Consider the following 22,341-nt stretch of genomic DNA (forward strand, 5'->3'; position numbering starts at 1 on the left):
TTTGGATTCCCAGTTGCTCCCTGGGCAGTTTTGAAAAAATAAAAATGAAACGGAGAAGGCTTCAGCAGCTATAAGTAATAGAGGTGAAGATACCATCGAGAAGGAAGCTGCGAGCGGTTGTGGGGCAGGTCCCTGGGTGCCTGGAGGATGCATGGGTCATGTCTCAGGTCAGGGGCACTGATGTTTTATGCTGAACATTCAAAAAGTTACCTCCTGGAAAACCACAGTTAATATCAAGACTCCCCAAGCATGGTATCAGGGACACAATCTGAGGTCCCCAACAGAATTTCTCCAATTTTTCCAGATGTGTTTCAGGTGAGGAAGTGAATTTTAATACTAGGCAGAGAGTCAGGTCTTTGGGGGTCTCTCAGAATCCAAAAATGCTGAGAGGCCCATCCTCCATCTCCTGTAGCACTGACTCCTGTTTGTACATAAACACGAGCCAGTATTCTCTACTTCTCTGTTCCCAAGTTGAGGGATGTTATAGGCCATTGCATTGTTATCTGGGAGGGCTTGGTGGCCTACGAGTCTTCAGAACCAAGGAAGTAGGAAGTCCGGTCAATGGAGAGTGTAAGAAATGAGCGTTTGACTTGGATTCCTGAGCCTGTGGGGAGGGGTTGGACACTATGGGAGGGGGCAGGTGAGGCTCTGAACCCCTGATTTTCCTAGCCCTCTATGTGGCACCAAAGCCCATGGAGATCTATCTGGAAGATAGATCTACCCAGAGATCTATCACCTCCCTGCAAAATGAACTGTGGCAAAGACATCAATATAGTTCATTCCTAAAGGGCCACATGTGACTTTCAGCTTCACCCACCCAAGGCTGCCTCCAGAATGGAGCTTGAAAAGCCGCTCTGCTGACCTGTGTGGGTTTCCTTCTATGGAGCACAGTGGTTCTTTCCCTCCGTTTATGGGGCTGGTGCTTCCCTTGGCTGAGGAAGAGGAGTAGAAACAGCGATGTCCTGCCCTTCCCTTGTCTTCTGCCTAAACATCACCCGGGAAATTTGAAGTTTGTCAGTGTTGCCCTTCTGATAATATACAGGATTCCTGCATTGTTGTGAGGATAACTGGACAGAAACCCAAGTGACAACACTCAGTGTTACTCAAATGGGGAAACAGAGGTGTGGAAGATTTGGGACAGCTTAGAAAAACTGAAATCAATGAGTTAGGATAATTGTAGATTAAACTCTTAAGCTTTAATGTCTTCATACAACAATTTATTTCTGTCTCCTGATCAGTTTGATGCAGGTATTTGAGTGATGTCACAGTGTGGAACTACCGCACAATTGCACTCATCTCACACACTAGTAAAGTAATGCTCAAAGTTCTTCAAGCCAGGCTTCAGCAATATGTGAACTGTGAACTGCCAGATGTTCAAGCTGGTTTTAGAAAAGGCAGAGGAACCAGAGATCAAATTGCCAACCTCCAAAAAAGCAAGAGAGTTCCAGAAAAACATCTATTTCTGCTTTATTGACTATGCCAAAGCCTTTGACTGTGTGGATCACAATAAACTGTGGAAAATTCTTCAAGAGATGGGAATACCAGACCACCTGACCTGCCTCTTGAGAAATCTGTATTCAGGTCAGGAAGCAACAGTTAGAACTGGACATGGAACAACAGACTGGTTCCAAACAGGAAAAGGAGTATGTCAAGGCTGTATATTGTCACCCTGCTTATTTAACTTATATGCAGAGTACATCATGAGAAACGCTGGGCTGGATGAAGCACAAGCTGCAATCAAGATTGCTGGGAGAAGTATCAATAACCTCAGATATGCGGATGACACCACCCTTTATGGCAGAAAGTGAAGAGGAACTAAGAAGCCTCTTGATGAAAGTGAAAGAGGAAAGTGAAAAAGTTGGCTTAAAGCTCAACATTCAGAAAATGAAGATCATGGCATCTGGTCCCATCACTTCATGGGAAATAGATGGGGAAACAGTGGAAACAGTGTCAGACTTTATTTTTGGGGGCTCCAAAATCACTGCAGATGGTGACTGCAGCCATGAAATTAAAAGACGCTTACTCCTTGGAAGGAAAGTTATGACCAACCTAGATAGCATATTCAAAAGCAGAGACATTACTTAGCCAACAAAGGTCTGTCTAGTCAAGGCTATGGTTTTTCCAGTAGTCATGTATGGATGTGAGAGTTGGACTGTGAAGAAGGCTGAATGCCTAAGAACTGATGCTTTTCAACTGTGGTGTTGGAGAAGACCCTTGCGAGTCCCTTGGACTGCAAGGAGATCCAACCAGTCCATCCTAAAGGAGATCAGCCCTGGGTGTTCATTGGAGGGACTGATGTTGAAGCTGAAACTCCAATACTTTGGCTACCTGATGTGAAGAGCTGACTCGTTTGAAAAGACCCTGATGCTGGGAAAGATTGAGGGCAGGAGGAGAAGGGGATGACAGAGGATGAGATGGTTGGATGGCATCACTGACTCAATGGACATGGGTTTGGGTGAACTCTGGGAGTTGGTGATGGACAGGGAGGCCTGGCATGCTGCAGTCCATGGGGTCGCAAAGAGTTGGACACGACTGAGCTACTGAACTGAACTGAACTGAACAATGTGGCAGTCAGGACACCTGGCTCCTCCCATCTTGTGGTCCAGCTGTCTCCAGGGCCTTGGGCAGAGACAGCATATAGACAAGGCATCCCCGAGTTCTCAAATGCCCTGTATTGGAAATGACACACATCATCTCCACCTGTATTCCTGTTCCAGTTCTTTACTGATGTGCAGCAAATCACCCCAAACTTACTGGCTCACAACAGTGACAACATTCATTTTGAACTTGCAATTTGGACAGGGCTTGGTGGGGACAGCTTGTTTCTGCTCCGTGTGGTGTCTCCTGGGATGGCTTGGAGGCTGAGGGCCACAGTTGTTGGCCACCTCACTTCCTCTGTTGCAGTCTAGCATCCATGGGTACGTCAGCTGTGGCTGTAGCCAGAGCTTGTATACTTGAAATTTCCATGTGGCTGCCGGGCTGTCTGGTTCCTGGGTTCTCATGGTGAGTGTCTCAATAGGATAGGACAGAGGCTGTACTGCCTTTTATGACTTGGTTTGCTAAGCCTCACGGTCCACCCAGATGGAAGGGAGAGGACCTAGACCCCATGGCTTGATACAGGAGTGCAGTATCACACACTGTGAGACATGAGACAAGGGTCCTCTTGATGTGGCTGTCTACAGATTACATGTCAGCCGCAACCCCATCCGTGAGGACCAGTCTCTTGAGGACATCTAGATGCCAGGTGAGCTTAGGAAATACAGCTGGAGCTGGGCAGCCGCTTCAAAGTGACAGTGATGGCAGGAAAGCCCTTTTGAGTTGTAGCAAGCTGGCCACATGCAATTTTTTCATGTCATGAATGGGTCCGTTGTAATGCTCACACATCCTATGGAAGGTAGGCATCTCAGGGCTTTGGCAGAAAAAGCAGTCATGCTGTGAATGCATGAGGTTCTGTTTAGGGAGAAAGTGTGATCACGTGCTGCCCAGGCAGCTTCTGTACACTTTCCATCTTTAACACGGTCCAAGTGACCCAGCCAAGCTAGACAAACCTGGGCTCAGCCGAGCAGCTGCAGAAACAGAGCGAGTGGGTCACAGGCTGTGCCTTCCCCTGCTCTTCTCCCTCCTCATCCTCCGGCCCCTTCATTCTTAGAGCTACTGTGACTTCCAATGGATGTAAAGCATCACAGAGAAGCAAGGAAGGCACAAGAACATTTATTCCACTGTGTAGTTAACAAATTTAATGAGCACCTACTGTGTGCCAGGCTCGGGAGAAACCCTGTGAATTAGACTGACAGGAGGTTGAGGGGGTAGGGACCCCAGCCGTGGGCTTTATGCCTGATTTCAGCCAGAATCTGGCATGAGTATGCTGCGCTCGGGAAGACAGGCGGGCAGGTCACAAAGAGTCTACTGACCTCTGTAGCAGACTGGTGGCAGGTCAATTAACCAAATTTAACCGCCTAACTGGTAAACTACACATTCCCTGTGTCAGATGTGTAAATCAGTGCTGACAGATGACATGATAGGGATATTCTTGCTGTACATTTATCTGGGGGCAATTAATTATAACGGTCTGGAATGGCATTTGTGCCTTGAAATACGGAGGCAGCTGAAGAAATTCTGTATGTACTGTTGAAGCAAATGCAAAGCTAATTTGCATTTAATTGTAATCGGCATTCATTTAGGGTCCTGGCAGCTGAGCCGCACTGCGTGTCAGCCAGACACCTCGGTGGATCACGAAGTTACCCTCTTGAGTGTTTCAGAGACGCTGACTGCATCAGTAACAAGTGGCGTTTTGGAATCCAGCTCAGAAACGAGACAAACTATGAAAGAAATGTCAAAAGCAGGAATGAATAAAATTGCTGAGTGCCTTTGGAAAAGCTTCTCCCCACCCACTCTTGGAAACAAAAAAATCCCAGATCTTCTTTTATCCACCCTTTTAGCTGTAGCTGTAGAGCTAAAGCATGTTTTGCTAAACAGGCAGAGAATGAGTGCTATTTAACAAAGAACACATCAAATGTGGGACAACTTCATAGGAAGGGCTTAGAGGGAAAAAATCAAGAAATCAAGCACCCAAGCTCTTGCTGGTTTTGATGCCTGTCAGGGGAGAAGACATCACTGGCCACTGAGGAAGATTAATTGTTGTTTTTCTAGGAAGTTGGAAACCACAGGGCAGGATGTGTCTCATTTGAGTGTATAAGAAGTGGCCATAAAATCAGAAGACTTGAACAATATTCAAAAATGGGCATCTGCATTCAGCTATGTGCCGTCCCTTTCTAAGTACTTATCGTGGGTGGCTCTGGACTTAAACTGACTGTGTCATTACTTGAAACATTCTCGGAATTCCTCTTCAGAGGCTAAACCATATTCTCATTGAATACTTTTGTCGTTCTTGTTTAGTCACTCAGTTGGGTCCGACTCTTTGCCACCCCATAGACTGCAGCAAGCCAGACTTCCCTGTCCTTCACTATCTCCTGGAGTTTGCTCTAACTCATGTCCATTGAGTTAATGATGCCATTCAACCATCTCCTCCTCCGTCGCCCTCTTCTTTTCCTGCCCTCAACCTTTCCCAGCATCAGGGTCTTTTCCAAGGAGTCGGCTCTTTGCATCAAGTGGCCAAAATATTGGAGCTTCAGCTTGAGCTTCAGTCCTTCCAATGAATGTTCAGGACTGATTTCCTTTAGGATTGACTGGTTTGATCTCCTTGCTGTCCAAGGGACTCTCATGAGTCTTCTCCAGCTCCACAGTTGGAAAGCATCAATTCTTTGGTGCTCAGCCTTGTTTATGGTTCAACTCTCACATCCGTACATAACTACTGAAAAAAAACCATAGCTTTGACTATATGGAAATTTGTCAGTAAAGTGATGTCTCTGCTTTTTAATATGCTGTCTAGGTTTGTCATAGCTTTTCTTTCAAGGAGCAAGAGTCTTTTAATTTCATGGCTGCAGTAGCTGTCTGCAGTGATTTTGGAGCCCAAGAAAATAAAATCTGTTGCTGTTTGTATTGTTTCCCCATCTATTTGCTATGAAGTGATGGGACCAGATGCCATGATCTTCGTTTTTTTTTTTTTCTTAATACTTCAGCTCTAAAATAATTTAGAGCGAAATCTGGTTCCCATCTAATAAAAATGTGTGTGTGTGTGTGTGTGTGTGTGTGTGTGTTTGTGTGTGTGTGATATGCAGTGAGAATGGTTTTCTTATGTGGAATTGACTCTGGCTCTGAAGCCATTCCTTGAGGAGTGCTCCTGCACTTGTTTGAAAGATAATGTCCTTGCTGGAAGATGTCTATGGCCTAACATCTCCCACGCTTCGTTTGCTGTGGGAGCCTTTATTTATATTATCTTTATTAACAGCCCATGTAACCACTGTTCCTCAAAATTTGGGAAATACTAAACTACAGCCATTACAAAGAAAGGGACACACAGGAATACTCGGGAAGATGCAAGGGACTCTTCTGGTGAGACAAAGTAGATCGACTTTGTGTATTTCTTTTTTTTTCTCCCAATATGCCAACAAAGGAATACAAAAGACACATTCTCCAAGGCAGTAGAAGGCAACAATAGGCAAAGGATTGCAATACATTCCTGGGGAGTGAAGAAGCCCACAGAAGTGGCAAAGCCTTAGGAAAACAGAGAGAGCTAAAACCTAAAACCTAGATTCCCTGAGAGGAGATGTCATAGAAAGGTGAGCTGGTTTGCATCCAAGGAAGCACAGACCAGGGAGGTACAAGATATTGCTCTGAGACAGTCTGTGGATGAGATACTAGTATAGACTGAATGTCTGTGTTCTCCCCAAATTCATACGTTGAAACTCTAACTCCCTGATGGGATGGTATTAGGAGTTGGGGCCTTGGGGAGGGTGTGAGGCTAGAGCTCTACCCAGCAAGATTAGTGCTCTTATAAGACTACCTCTGCTCTCTGCCAGGTGAGGACACAAGAAGTCAGTGGTCTCACCAGGACCTGACCATCCAGGTACCCTAATCTCAGATATCCGGCCTCTAGAACCATGAGAACTAAATTTCTGTTATTCATCAGCCCTTGGTCTATTGTATCCTGTTCCAGCAGCCTGAGTAGACTGAGAAAGGTGCTGTAATAGGAAAGCAGGTAGAAGGTCTACCTGAAGAATGGTGAGGCCCCCAGGCAAGTTCCCCTCTCTTGTGTTCCCCTCCTATCAAGAACTAGAAGCTGATTCTTCCTTGGGAAAACTGAAGTTGAGAGGCTCTGAATTTCAATACATCAGACAAAGATGTAAAGAGGGACAAAGTGGAGAAGGACACACCTGGGAACAAGGAGATTAAGTCTTGGTTTGGCCGAAAAGTTCATTCAGGTGTATGTTACAGAAGAATCCAAATGAAACCGATAAATGTGTTTATAAAGTATGACAGCTTCAAATATCCCCCTCCCCCACCCTCCTCCTGTGGGACTGCTAGCCAAATGTCCAGAAAGCAGGAGGTCAGATGATAGAAAATTCATCTATGGAGGAATTTGAGGGCCCCAGAGGAATGCTTGCATGTATTGACATTTGGGCATTCTTCCCTTAAAAAGGCTGGGTTGCTGTGTCATCATCTTAAAGTAAAGCCCTCTATTTTGTTCTGGCCACCATCGCTCATGCCCAGTGAAGTCCCATCAGGCTTTTAGTACCCTACCTTTAAATCCAAGAAACTGCTAAAGCTTATGAGCATTTAGGGAAGATCTCTGTGAAACAAAAACAAAACAACAACAACAAAAAAACAGAAATAGTGACACTGAAGAAAACAGAGATAATGTAGGGAACAGAAGAAAACAAACTTGGTATTAACATGCTTGCAAGATAAGCAATGCTTTTCCATTGAAACTAGAATCCATTACTGTGAAAAAAAAAGAATAAGATATACACCAAAAGCACAGGCAGTAAAAGGAAAAAAAAATAGATAAATTAGACTTGATCAAAAGTTTTGTACATCAAATGACACTATCAGAAAATGAAAAGAGAGCCCACAGAATGGGGAAAATATTTGCAAATCACATACCTGATAAGGATTAAAATCCAGAATATGTAAAGAACTCTTAAAACTTGACAAAAAAAATCCCAAACAACTTGGTTTACAAGTACTTCAAAAGGCATTTCTCCAAAGAAGATATACAAATGGCCAATGAGTTCATGAAAAGTTATCTAACGTTGCAAATTATTAGGAAAATGCAAATCAAAACCACAATGTGACACTACTTCACATCTGTTAGGAGGGTTATTGTTTTTTAAAAAAGTCAGTAAACAATGATGAACCTGTTGTGAATTTAGGAAGGTAAAATGGTGCTGCCACGGTGAAGAACATTATGACAGTTCCCCCAAATTAAACAGAATCATCATATGATCCAGCATCCACTCTGAGTTATAGACTCCTGACAACTAGAAGCAGAGACTTGAACATATTTGTGCACCAGTGTACACAAAAATATTTGTATACCAGTGTTCACAGCGGCATTACTCACAATAGCCAAAAGGAGAAACAACTCAAATGTTCATTGACAGACAAATGGATATACGTACAGTGGAATATAATTCAGCCTTAAAAAGGAGTGACATTCTGACACATGCTGTAACAAGGAAACATTTATGCTAGGGGATCTATTACTAAGTCAGGCGCAAAAGATTAAATATTTCATGATCCCACTCATATGAGGTACCAGAAAGTAGAATGTTGGTTGCCCAGGGCCATTGGGAGGGAGTGGGGGCATGAATGGGGAGTTATTGTTTACAGGGGACTGAGCTTTGGTGTGGATGATGAAAAAATTCTGAAAATGGATAATGGTGGTGGTTAAAAACACTATGTATACTTGTACCACTGAATTACACATAAATGGTTAAAATGGAAAATGCTTATATATTGTTGTGGTTGTTGTTTCAGTTGCTGAATCGTATCTGATTTTTTGCAATCCCATGGACTGCAGCCCGCCAGGCTCTTCTGTCCATGGGATTTCCCAGGCAAGAATACTGGGTTGCCAGTTCCTCCTTCGAGGGATCTTCCCAACCCAGGAACTGAACCTTCGTTTCCTGCATTGGCAGGTGGATCCTTTATTGCTGAGTCAGCAGGGAAGCCCATGTTACATGTATTTTATCAGAATTTAGAAAAATAAAGAAAAGGAGAAAAAATAAGGATAAGAAAGCGATCACGGAAATTAAAACTAGGACACCCCTTCTTCTAATATCTTATTAGAAAAATTAGAAGAGAAGATAGGAAATATCCCAGAAAAAAAATAAATAAAAGGACAAATGGAGTAAAAGAAATGAAGATCTAGAAAATTATAGATTGAATCAGGAAGTTCTGTGTCTAATTCCCAGGAGTTCCAGAAACAGAAAATAGAGTGCATACAATCATCAAAGGATTAATACAAGAAAATTTCCTAGAACTGAAGGGTGTGATGTTGTCTAGATCAAAAGGGCCCATGATGGACTTAGAGCAACACACCAAGGGCTAAAGAAAAGCCTGCACAGGGCACAGTAAACTGGGGTAATGAAATGACCCTAAAAGATTTCAGAAAACATGTCACACACAAAGGACTGGAAGGGGGACAGCACTGGTGTTTCTGCAGTGACGCAGAGTTTGGAGACACAGATCACAGGGGCAAATTCTAAAAACTTGGTAAGAATGTGCAGGTAACCTTGTTGCAGGCTGCGCTAAATCCTTGTAAGATTATTTGTTCCCTAAGGCCCTCCTCTGTTGGCCTGTCAGACTAGGAAAGGGTCTTTGCCATCACTTTATAAAAGGCGTTTTCAGTTCCCTTTTCTTAAATTTCAGCTTTATGGAGGTGTAACTGGCATATGGTTTTTCTAGTGGTCATGTATGGATGTGAGAGTTGGACTGTGAAGAAAGCTGAGCACCGAAGAATTGATGCTTTTGAACTGTGGTGGTGGAGAAGACCCTTGAGAGTCCCTTGGACTGCAAGGAGGTCCAACCAGTCCATCCTAAAGAAGATGAGTCCTGGGTGTTCATTGGAAGGACTGATGCTGAGGCTGAAACTCCAATACTCTGGCCACCTGATGCAAAGAGCTAACTCATTTGAAAAGACCCTGATGCTGGGAAAGATTGAGGGCAGGAGGAGAAGGGGACGACAGAGGATGAGATGGCTGGATGGCATCACCGACTTGATGAAGATGAGTTTGGGTGGACTCCGGGAGCTGGTGATAGACAGGGAGGCCTGGCATGCTGCAATTCATGGGGTCACAAAGATTCGGACACGACTGAGCAACTGAACTGAACTGGCATTTAGAGCTGTAAGATATTTAGAGCGTACATTGTGGGGATTTGATGTGTGGGTACCTGGGATCATCTGCTCCCAGGACAGCATGAGAGTCTGTCCCAGAAGGGGAGGAGTCCAGAGAAGTGACAAATGACTCAGCTTCCTTTCTTTATTCTCCTCGTTTTGAGGCCCTGGAATATCCTTGGCCTCTGACTTTCTGTGTTTTGGTTTACCCTCTCCTTTGGCAGAGTTCATCCACCAATAGCTTCCTAGGGAAATGGAAAATTTGAGGTCCTATGTGCCAGCAAAGCCTTAGTTCTATCCTGAAATTTACTGGACTGTAAATCACCTAAGAACAGAGGACCCCAAGGTAAATCTGTCCAAGGAGGGCAGGGGCTCAGTTAACTATCTCTGAGGGAGCCTGTGCTGTGTTCTTACAGAACTGTGGCTGGGGGGAGAGAGTGACCTGGACACACAAATACATGTGGCAGAATTACTGGAATGTCTGAAGAGAAACTGGGATCCATACAAACAAAACCAGGCAAATGAACTGAATGGAGTAATTATTAACCCCTGGGAAAGAACTGTGTGTGAAAGGAATATTGACCTGCGTGCTCACTGGCTCAGTGTGTGAAAGTCACTCAGTCTTGTCTGACTCTCTGTGACCCCAGGAACTTTAGCCCGCCAGACTTCTCTGTCTATGAAATTCTCTAGGCAAGAATGCTGGAGTGGGTTGCCATTTCCTTCTTTTTCCTGACCCAGGGATTGAACCCACCTCTCGTGCACTGCAAGCAGATTCTTTACCATCTGAGCCACCAGGAAAGCCCGATGGGCTCAGTAGTGAAGGATAATTGTATATGGATACCTGGTTGACTACTGATATAACTCAATACTGTGATTAACCTGAGTTGGGAGGGTGGAAAAAAGCAGCAGGGATGGGGGAGGTGGGTGGTAAGAGGTAAGTTCTTATACACCATGGTGGGATTTAATAGTTAATGTCTAAACTGACAAACCAAGAATTAGAAATAGCAATATATAATTTAGAAATGTGACTGTAAACACTTGAGGGAAATCAAAAGAACTGATTATAGTTAACTCTGGGGACCATGCCTAGATCGTTTGATTGGATTTTTTTGAAAGCTGTGTGTGATGCAAACATCTGTGTTTGATAAAAAATGTAAATTAACCAGCATATTCTCAATTTATGAAGATTTGTGAAATAGAAAATTTCCTCGAAAGATAAGGTTATATGATTTGCATATTAAAATCAGAGATGTGCTTGTATGGGTTGAGCCTCTGAAAGACTTCAGCTGGTTGCTCTTGTATGGAGGAGATTCACCAGCCCTGTGGTACACCAGTGACTACCATAGCCCTGGACAGCAGGACAATCACAGTCCCTTCAGCAGTTCATTTTGGAACTCTGAAATTTATAATCGATCACCTCTTTTGTTCTCTTCTCTCCCACTTTTCACTTCTGATGTTGTATGATCTCATAGGGTAGCTCAGGTATGTGATGGTTGAGGGGGCCAAGCTCATTTCAAGGATGGCACCAGGTACCTGGCAATTCTGATTGCAAGTCTCCTGAGGGCAGAGACTTTGAATTATTCAATTAAATACACACTTGCTGCTGCTGCTGCTGCTAAGTCGCTTCAGTCGTGTCCGACTCTGTGCGACCCCACAGACGGCAGCCCACCAGGCTCCACCGTCCCTGGGATTCTCCAGGCAAGAACACTGGAGTGGGTTGCCATTTCCTTCTCCAATACAGGAAAGTGAAAAGTGAAAGTGACGTCGCTCAGTCGTGTCCGACTCCTCGAGATCCCATGGACTGCAGCCCACCAGGCTCCTCCATCCATGGGATTTTCCAGGCAAGAGTACTGGAGTGGGGTGCCATTGCCTTCTCCAAAATACACACTTATTGAGTATCTATTGAAGGCATGATCCTTGCACTAGATAAACAAATATGAGCAAAGTACCATCCTTGATGTCAAGGCAGAGATGGTCATGGTTACTCATAATGCCAAAGCTACACATTTAAAGTATTTTAATAGACAAATTGGGGAGAAAGCATCCCAGGTGGTGCTAGAGGTAAAGAACCCACCTGCCAATACATAAGATGCCAGAGACAAGCATTCGATTCCTGGGTCGGGAAGATCCCCTGGAGGAGGGCATGGCAACCCACTCCAGTATTCTTGCCTAGAGAATCCCATGGACAGAGGAGCCTGGCGGGCTACAGTCCACAGTGTCGCACAGAGTCGGAGATGATTGAAATGACTTAGCACACACAGAGACAAGGTCTTAGCCTGAGTTCTTTACTTACGGGCGCTCTTCCAGGGAGGCCCTTGCCTGGGACAGTCTGTGGGCATGTGTATTTGAGGTGGGATGGCTCCGGCCTGTCTTGTCCCTCATTAGTCAAAGTTTGCCCTAGGCAGGACATCACCTGCACTGCTGGCCTTTGAGCAGGTGAGATCCTACCCTGTACAGGGAGCAGCTTAGAGTTTGGAAGGGACAGGAGAAACAGGCCCTCTGGGGGGCCGGTCAGGTGGGGCCAAGGACTGGGTGCCAGACTCTGCACTGAACTAACAGCTGAGGGTCGGGACTTGGGGAGTGGACTGTGGTGGAGGAGGCTAGAAAACCTGGCTTACTGCAAGCACTAACCCACTCCCAAGCACCAACTCCCACCCTCTGAGCTTGCGAACAGCTTAGCTTGTAAATATTAGCAATTCTGATTGTTGGCCAGGAAGTGTGATGTCATTTTTAAAACTTTTTAGTCTAAATAAAGGAAAACAAGATCTCTCTCAGATCAAGGCAAGTAGTCCTGGCAGATGAGTTTATCAGAAGACTGTAAGCTCCCTGAATATCTTTTTCTCTTTGGTCCTGGGATGAATGAATCAATACATTCCTATTGATTTTTAGATGAACAGACCTTACGGGAGAAAAAATAAAATAAAATTATACAATCTGGATCGGCTGTTCTAAAACCTTAGTGCCCCCTGGATGGAAGTTTGCGTTTTTTAAGCAAGTTCAAGGTGATCCAGGTGTGGGTGGTTTGTGGGCCAAAATAAGAGCAACACTGCTGAAACCTGGGGATTTGTGGCCATATGGATGTGACCTGCAGAAGGTCACGCTGTATGTTTATTCGCAGCAGGGCCACACCTACAGGGCACAGCTGCAGATACCACCTTTTCCTTCCTATCCGTGAGAGGTTGGAGCAATATTTGCTACAGAAAAAGGAACTTGATCACAATGGTAACAAACAGCTTGTAAACAAGCAGAGAAGAGAACTGTCTAAACAGTGTGGTTCCAGCAGTCCCAATTTGGACTCGAGAGTCCTATTTCTCTCCCTAATAACCCCATCCCCTAGGACTGAACTTCATAAGCATTTATTAGGCACTGACTTTGTACCAGGCTCTGTGCCTCGTTCTGGAGAAGAAAGGCATTTAAGACATAAAGCTGTTCACGCCTTAAAAGCTTCCTCTGCATCGGCACTTCGTTTGGGGGAAATGCAGCCTTGTCCCCTGTGACTCCAGTCGCCAGACACGTGCAAGTGAAATAAGCAATGGCGAGCAGGTGAAGACTGCTGAGGTGTGAACCTGGGAAAACCACTTTTGTTCATCTGAGACAGTGAAAAACTTTGTTGTTTGCTTCACTTCAGAGGGAATGGATGGCTATTCTTGCCTGGAGGCTCCGAGCCTGTGGGTCACTTTGACACAGAAGCAGCCCTGGTGTCCAAACCAGGCGATAAGGCCTTTGAAGACAGCATTCCACAGTTATCTCAACTTGGCAGTTTCCAAGGAAACAGGACCCTGAGTCCACTTAGCACTGCTAGTAATCAGACTGTGATGTTCCCAACACAAGTTAAATAGAACAAGTTTCTGATGGGACCCAGCTGAGGCCACATGGGGTGCCTCCCAGGGCAATAGCACAGCTGGGAAATGATGAGTGACCTCCCTTCTCAGAGCAATCACTGCTTTTCTTACCTAATAACATTCCCAATGACTGCCTCCAACCTCATCCTTCCTCCCCCTGGGTGATGAGTTCTGCTCTCCAGGTTTCTAAACTGCCTGCAGCCTGGCAGCCTCCACGGCAGAGCAGTTCCCTCTTCCCCAGTCTTTCTTTCAATCACTCTGCACCACCCCAACTCCCCTGTGATGAGCTGTCCCACATCCTGTGGTGTTTGATCATCCTTGATGTAGCAAGTTATAAACCTAAATTTGTTTGCCTGCTGGTGTGTCCATGGTGGTCTTTATCTGATGGGCTTCAGCAAAGGTAGGGTGTGTGTGTGTGTGTGTGTGTGTGTGCATGCATGCTCCGCTGCTTCAGTTGTATCTGACTCTTTGCAATCTCATGGACTGTAGCCCACCAGACTCCTCAGTCCGTGGGATTTTCTAGGCAAGAATACTGGAGTGGGTTGTCATTTCCTTTTCCAAGGGATCCCCCTAACCCAGGGATTGAATTCATGTCTCCTATGGCTCCTACATCGGCAAGAGGATTCTTTTACCACTGAGCCACCTGGAAAGCCCCTTATCAAAGGCCAAGGGCTGGCAAAAATGAGATTCTTTCCTTCCCATGGCTCACTGGCAAACATTTTACAGGATCTCAGAAAAGAAAGGAAAAGGAAAGAGCACCAATTCGTGGTGTTTGCCTATTTGTGTGGTGGAAATATTCTCACTTGGGTCAGTTTCAAGCTACTGATATGACTTCACTGAATGCTGAGTTGGGAAGAGACCCACATAATCAGCTTTTGATGGATTCATACCAGTGGGCTTGTTAGGGGAAGCACACTGATTGAAACCGCCCACCCTGGCCAGGCACCATAGCAACCATTTGCATGAGTTGTTTTATGACAGGAGATCCTGATAAGGAATACGGAACTAATAAGCCACCACCAACCCGAAGAGTTCAGGAAAGGTCGAGAGGAGACACCATGTGTCCGTCCACTTCCCAGAATCCCTCTCACTAGCATCCATCTTGGCTGAGCGCTGCGTGCGCCACCAGGAAAGACTCTGAATTACAGTGATTGGCCAAAGACCACCCAAAACTAATCCCATCACCATAAAACCCGAGACCGCGAGCCACGCGGCAGAGCTGTTCTCCTGGGTTCCCTTACCCTACTGCTCTCCACCTGGGTGCCCTTTCCCAATAAAACCTCTTGCTTTGTCAGCAGATGTGTCTCCTCGGACAATTCATTTCCAAGTGTTAGACAAGAGTCCAGTTTCGGGCCCTGGAAGGGGTCCCCCTTCCTGCAACAGGCTCAAGCACATCTCTGCCACCTTCTCACCCGTCTTCCTCAAGCAGCAACATATTTTTTGCTCATTTCAGTTTTCCAGATTTTGTTTCCCGCTGGAGTAGCATATGATTTTTTTCTTTCTCTGCATTTGGGTAAGGAATCTGGCACCTGGCTGATTTATAAGCAAGTCTTGAGAAATGTTGTGACTGAAATAAAAACTCCTGGACAGTGAACTCACATATAAAAGCAGACAAATAGCAAAGAACCCAGGGTTGTAGAGACCAGTAAACACACATTTGGGCTTTCCTGGTGGCTCAGCTGGTAAAGAATCTGCCTGCAACATGGGAGACCTGGGTTGATCCCTGGGTTGGGAAGATCCCCTGGAGAAAAGAAAGGCTACTCACTCCAGTATTGTGGCCTGGAGAATTTCATGGACTGTATAGTCCATGGGGTCACAAGAGTCGGACACGAATGAGAGAATTTCACTTCAACACACATTCGCATGTCATAGTCAGGTGCTTCACTGAAGGTGGTTTTCTGGCCAAGGTAGGGGGCAAATGATTTCATCCTGGAGGAGAGAAACATCCCCTCTTAAGATAGCAACCCCAGTTCATCTTCCTTTGGCCTGAGTTTAATCTACCAAACCTATAGCAAGACCTGCCTTTTTTTTTTTTTTTAATTCTACAAAGAAAACGATCTTTGCTGAATACCCAAGGAGTAATTATAGATAATGGTCCACGATCTGGCAGCTTACAACTTCAGCCACTTGGCTGAGAAATGAATTCCCTGTCTGCTACTACAAGACCTCATTATGTGCTGCACTGGTGAATTGATAATGAAAAGACTTAAAAAGTGTCTGATAGCAAAAGAAGCTCCTTTCTTAGCCTGACTGGCCTCCAGAGCAGCGCCCTAGGGAACTCAATGCAAATTTCCAACAAGATTACCAGCAGCTTCTTATCTTCCCCTTGGAATGCTGGGAATGTGGGAACTGTGAAAAGCCCACAAAGATGGAAATACCGTGGTTAAAGGGAGACAAAGAGAAATTTTCAGTTTGATGAAGAGAAAGAAAATGATTTAAGGTAGGCTGAGAGAATTGGTATTATTTTTCTAAAAAAGCATAAGCCCTTTGGACAAGATTACAAAGAAAATAGATCTCACATTAAGTCAGTACTTTGCTCGACAGATCTACATAGTATCTTGTGCTGAGGGTACCAAACAAAAGTTCAGCATCTACCGAGGGAGAGAAGTCATCAAGTCAGACACTTACTTCTTTGCTTTCAGATTCAATCTTAGACTTTCCCTGAAAGCTGTGTCTCTGAACCAGGCTCTCTGAGTCACTGGCTTCAGGTCAGTTTCAAGGTGGTAGGAGCACCAGCAGTAGAATGAAGAATGGGAGATGCTAGGATAGCCATCCCCATTTCTATTTTGGGTGGTGACCCAGAGGTGCCAGCTCCCATGGACCAGATCTGGCCAGGTAGCCTTGGTTTCTGAATTCTGATAGCAGTTATTTTTCCGTCATTCCTCCAGCCCCATCCAGCAGGTAGCTAGCAGCTGTCCAGTGTCATTACAATCTGCATTGCCTCATTGTCCCCTCTTGAGCTTGTCAACTTTCTCAATACCTTTGTAACTAGTTTATTGCATCAAACTCTTGGAATGTTCAACTCCTAATGAACTTCCTAGAATGACCTTGATTTAATTATCTACAGGTTGACCTATATAGAAAGTGTGAACAAATAGTATAAAGTTTATGTGATGTTGCTAGAAGTGGTCTGTGCTTATGCTTTGGGGACCTAAACAGTGGCTCTCTCTCATTTATGGGGAGCAGGAAAGCTTATCCTAAGTGGAAAATTTGAAAATGAGCTCCAAAATTGAGTTGGAAGTTCTGAGGCAATCAATCAAGGAGGATCAAACAGGAGGAGAGAGAGTATTCCAATTGTTAGCAAAAAGCAAGCCAGGTTGACAGGGGATAGTGTTCTAGAGGAACGTCAAATAATCAGAAATCTTTGAAGAATGGGTCAGGCACAAAGCACATAGCTTTCTTGGAGGTTAGCAATTTGGATTTTGGTCTTTTTCTTCTTTCTTTCTTCTAAAAAACTTTTGGCCATGCCCTGCAGCTTGTGTGACCTTAGTTCCCTGACCAGGGATCCAACTTGCATCCTTTGCATTGGAAAGTAGAGTCTTAACCGCCGGACTATTGGAAAAGTCCCCAGATTCTAGGTTCTATGACTGTAGATGTCACTGCTGCTACTGCTAAGTCACTTCAGTCGTGTCCGACTCTGTGCGACCCCACAGATGGCAGCCCACCAGGCTCCCCTGTCCCTGGGATTCTCCAGGCAAGAACACTGGAGTGGGTTGCCATTTCCTTCTCCAGTGCAGGAAAGTGAGAAGTGAAAGTGAAGTCGCTCAGTCGTGCCCGACCCTCAGCAACCCCATGGGCTGCAGCCTTCCAGGCTCCTCCATCCATGGGATTTTCCAGGCAAGAGTACTGGAGTGGGGTGCCACTGCCTTCTCCTGTAGACGTCACTACTGCCACAGAAACCTTCAATTTCCCAGGACTTAGAGAAAGGGAACAACCACGTAGGAGACAGCTGGAAAAGTCACTACTGTGTGCTGACCCTCATTCATTCTACGGATGTGAAGGACCATTTGCCTAGCTGGCACCCACTGGATCCACCCAGTGGAGGAACTTTAAACTATGTGCTTAATGTGGTATCAATATTACCTAAAGTCTCTAAATTGCAAGGCACTCTAATTGAAAGTCAGATAGTGACTTCCTGGAAGATTCACTCACTTGGCTCCATTTTATCAGGGTGGTGGGTGGAGAGGCAGAAAGAGAATTCCCAACCCACTACTTGCAAAGAGCCCAGAGTACATCTGTTAAATCTTTTTCTTTTGATTGCAGCACAAAAATGCCTAAAATTTAATTTTTATTTCCTCCCCAAATATACACATGCCAAAGGCAACTGCAGCCTTTCTGCTGGGGGAGGTCACAGATTCCAGTTTGAGAAACATATGTTGGAACCTTCCACTGACACCGTAGAATTAACACAGAAGGATCCTCTTGATTCAAGGGTGATATTTACATTTCTGTGCCATAAAGCATCTTTATTTCCCAGCAGAGTGAATTTTCAAAGTTGCTTCTCATTCACTCATGACTTAATACTTCCCCACAAGTTGGTGAGGCAGCCAAGGCAAATGGAGAGAGTGCAGTTACTTGCCAGAGAGCTTCTAACAGACTCCCATCAAGACAAGGGGTGGCATCTAGGTCTCTATTTTTGGCACTTTCCACAGTCTTTGTGGGGATGGGATGGCTGCTGTTATAGCAAGTGTAGCTGCTGCAAGAGCTCCAGGGCTAACATTCCATTGAAAAACACAGAAGCTACCTGGTGGACCCTGGTTCTTTCTCCATTAGACTACATTTAGGAGGCCATGTTCAAAGAGAGATGTTCAACCTGAGACAGAGCCTCCAGGGCTTTCCTTTCTCACTACCAACCACCTGACCCCAAGAGAAATGCCCTTCTGACCCCTACTGGCTGTGGTGGCACATGCATGAGCAAGCACAGAGACTCATTTGAGAGCTGATGTTGGAAATACTCTCCTAAACACTCTCCCGCTATGATTGGACGAGAAGGTTAAACATAGGAAAGCTTGACTCAGTCCTGATTAAACATGCTGGGAAGACAGAAACAAATAATCACCCCGTATATAGCAATAATGGAGCAACAAAGTAAATATTAAGGCAGAGGCTTGCTATCAATATTTAACTAGCAGATTAATGTACAGAGGACGCACTTTGGAGAATAGGAGGGTGACCAGAGAGGCAGAAATGGCTCAATTATGATACACTGTCACAGCCTGGGAAGAGGTAGGGGCTGTCTGCATTGTTTAACTTGAGGTTACCAGCAGCACACCAGAGGTAATCAAGGGTGATTAAGCAGGGGGAGGATGATAGGAGATAATTCTAGGCTCATTAGCATAAAGAATTTGTTGCGAGTACGGAATAGAGACATGCTGTAAATTCTGGCTGAGATTTCGTCCCTATGATTCCTGCATATCTGTGTCTCCCGCATCAAAAATTCTCTTAGGTTTTTTTCCGTCATTTATTTGCTCATCTAGGACAAAGAATCTTAAGGACCACTTCACATCTTGGGGCAATGCTTCCAACTACAACTTAACCTAATGTTTCTGTCTTGTGTTCATACAAACAAATCTATTTCTTAGTCCATTACTTTCCAACCACTTCTCAGAATGGGGAAACTGTCCAAGTATTGCACACAAGATATTTTTCGTGGGTAAGTGTGGGACATTCTGAATTAAAGATTAAAGTGTATATTAGCATATAAAAGCAGCTGTGATTCTTAAAGAAGGATGTAGTTGTATATAGCATTTCCTGAAAATATTAGTCCCTCAGAACCATTTTTATGGGAGCATCTTAAATAACCAAGGTTCCGTGGAAGGCTTTTTATGAAGGGTTTTTTTCCTCCTGTTGTCTTCTTTGGTCATCCCACCAGTTTCAGTTAGTGTGTTCCCTCTACAATATTTTGTTCCTCCTTCCTTTGTGTTTGGGGTGAGATGACCACCAGCTGATTTTCTAGGATCTTTGTAACAGGAGTGAAAATGCCTGAGGAGACCCCATCCTCAAATGTGCAAGGCAACTGCACACTCTTGAGCCTTCCCCAGAGCACTGAACACATGAATGTACTTTATCCTTAGAAGTTAGAGTAACATGCAGACACTTCAGCACTTAATTAAAAAAAAAAACAAAAACCTGCTGTTCCTCAACAGGAAATGACAAATTTCAGTCCCACTGGGACTGCATCATATTCTGATACCATTTCTCCAAAGCTAATGAAATGTGAACCTCTTGGAGGCCAGGAACGCAGATGATCACCTCTTCATGATTTAATACTTTAATGTCTCTGAGTTTTCTCCTGGCTCCCTCTGGCATCTTGTTCTCCACTCCATTCTGAGTCTAAGAATTTCTCCAGAAGCTGCACAGAAACAGGGATGTTTGGTCCTTGAGGGAGGGATTCATGCATCAGGGAATTAAAACCAATGAGAGAGAATTTTAGGGGTCAGGTTTCTCTAGAAAGAGCTCTGTTTCATTCCTGTCTTGGCCACTATGGATAAATTCTGCCAGTAATTCTGTTCTCAAAACTATTTTGTTCTTTATTAAGTTATTTATTAAACCTGTAATGATGCTAGTTTGTTCAGCCATTTGGCTTAAGTTTGAAAGTCCTATTTCTGTCATATCCTGTTATTTTATCTTCTAATTATAAGTTTTTGTTTATTCATATTCTATATATAACATCAAATAATTGTTGTCTTTGGTTTCTTATGTTTTTCCTAGATGGTGTTTTTGTTTTTTTCTATGATGTTTTTGTGTTTTCTGTTATTTGTCTGGTGCCCAGATGCTTCTCTTTAACCTGTTTATGCTTGGACCACTGAGCCTGGACGATATCTTTGCTCTGACACAGAATGGCTAACTCTTGACTTTCTCCTCACTCTATCTGACCTACAGTGTGAGCAAAATGAGAAATGAGAAAAGAGGGGGGCAAGATCATCTTGGTGGTTGGTGTCTTTGTTAGCATATCTGGGCTCAATTTTAAGATTTTGTTCAATGTTCTAAATTTGACATCTAATCAGTTATTAGATGTTATACTGGTTTAGCCACAAATGTCAAAGCATCAGTGATTTAAACAACATAGAAATTTGTATTTCTCTTGGAGAAGGAGACGACGGAGGATGAGATAGTTGGATGGCATCACAGACTCAATGGACATGAGCTTGAGTAAACTCTGGGAGTTGGTGATGGACAGGGAGGCCTGGCGTGCCGCAGTTCATGGGGTCACAAAGAGTCGGACACGACTGAGTGACTAAACTGAACTATGTAACTAACTGAACATAAACCATCTGGGTTGGTGGCACAGACGTGTCAGGGAGCCTCGATTCTTCCTGCTTGTCAATCTGTCTACGCATTATGGGGATACTGGGCTTTCACTGGTACATCCACAGGCAGTCAGTGTGAAGGGAAAAAGAGCAAGGAATGGGCATAATTACTGTTTTTTAAAGCTAGGAACCTGAGGTTTCAAGCATCACTTCCTGTCCCATATGACTTGCTCAACTGTAGTCACAAGGGCACAGAGTAGCAAGGGGGGCTGGGAAAGGTAGTGTTTCTCCTGGGAAGTCAGATGTGCAGGTGAAACTTGGGAATTCTATCACTAAAGGAGGATTTCCCTTGTGGTTCAGCTGATAAAGAATCTGCCTGCAATACGGGAGACCTGGGTTCGATCCCTGGGTTGGGAAGATCTCCTGGAGAAGGGAAAGGCTACCCACTCCAGTATTCTGGCCTGGAGAATCCCATGGACTAGATACTCCATGGGGTTGCAAAGAGTCAGACAAGACAGAGCTACTTTCACTTTCATCACTAAAGGAAGAAATTAAAGAATGAGTTGGCTCTGCTGCACCAAATTTCCCATCCCCTAATGGGGGGATGTAATTAATTTCCAGGGAGGGAATACACATTCACACATCAGAAAGCAGAACGGTCACAAATCCTAGCAAACACTTCCCCAACACCAACGGTCCTCGATGACAGACACATGTCAGAACCAACTAGCCAAATACCCAAACAGCACTTTGTGCTCAAAAGAAGTTAGCCCAGCTGCACACCAGTGGACTGACTGACTTACTGCATCTTGGAGCGCTTCAGTTTGTCCAGACGCATGTTTCGTTCCACCGAGGAAAAGCGTAAGTTAACAGCCAGTGCCGGGCAGAGATGAAACAGGGAGGATCCCCGAAGCAAACGGTTTCAGCAGCCACTAGGAGTATCCCCTCAAACCCCTCTCCTAGGGACAGGTAGCCGTGAGCAGCGGCTCCTCACAGCCACCCTGGTGCGTCCTCATGGCGGCGACGTTGCTCGGGAAAATCCTGGGAGCCAGATGTCGCGAGAGCCCCACGCGGGAGCCAAAAACCTGACAGGGAGTGGGGATTCGGCGCTTGTCACTCTAAAGCCGATAATGAGGCGGAATTGGTAGAAAGGAAAGTTTGCTTTATTTCAAAGGCTGGCAACCTGCATGTGTGTGGAGTGGGGGGTGGAGGTGGAGGGCAGACTTCTGTCCAAAGGCCAGCTCCCCCTGACTGACAATCATAGGGCAAGAGCGTTTTTATCGATGGAGGGAGGAAACATCACAGTCCGCTCTGATTGTCTTCTTGAAATCGGTCACAGGGTGGTCTGATCAGTGTCATCTTAATTGTTTTAAGTACAGTTAACTTTTAGTGCCACAGTTGATTTGTTCCCATTTCTTTGAGTTCAGTTCTCAGAACTGTGGCTGCTTCTGTCATGGCTGCAGTCTGGTCATCATGTAGTTAACCTCTTTCAGCTGGTGGGGGTTTCAGTATC

At 44.8% G+C, this 22,341-nt stretch overlaps 1 long non-coding RNA gene across 1 annotated transcript in view; it reads right to left on the reverse strand.

Moving 5' to 3' along the window:
- LOC147361109 (uncharacterized) overlaps nt 1-21,860 on the reverse strand; it is a 37,769-nt gene extending 15,909 nt beyond the window's left edge. The window contains exon 1 of the long non-coding RNA XR_015139756.1: nt 21,632-21,860. This is a non-coding gene — a long non-coding RNA (uncharacterized LOC147361109). The remainder of the gene's footprint in view (nt 1-21,631) is intronic.
- Nucleotides 21,861-22,341: the final 481 nt, after the last annotated feature.

The sequence above is a fragment of the Bos grunniens genome, chromosome 13 (genome assembly GCF_055505025.1).
Source record: "Bos grunniens cultivar Pamir isolate PY7600 chromosome 13, Bosgru_T2T1.0, whole genome shotgun sequence".
Lineage (NCBI taxonomy): Eukaryota > Metazoa > Chordata > Mammalia > Artiodactyla > Bovidae > Bos > Bos grunniens.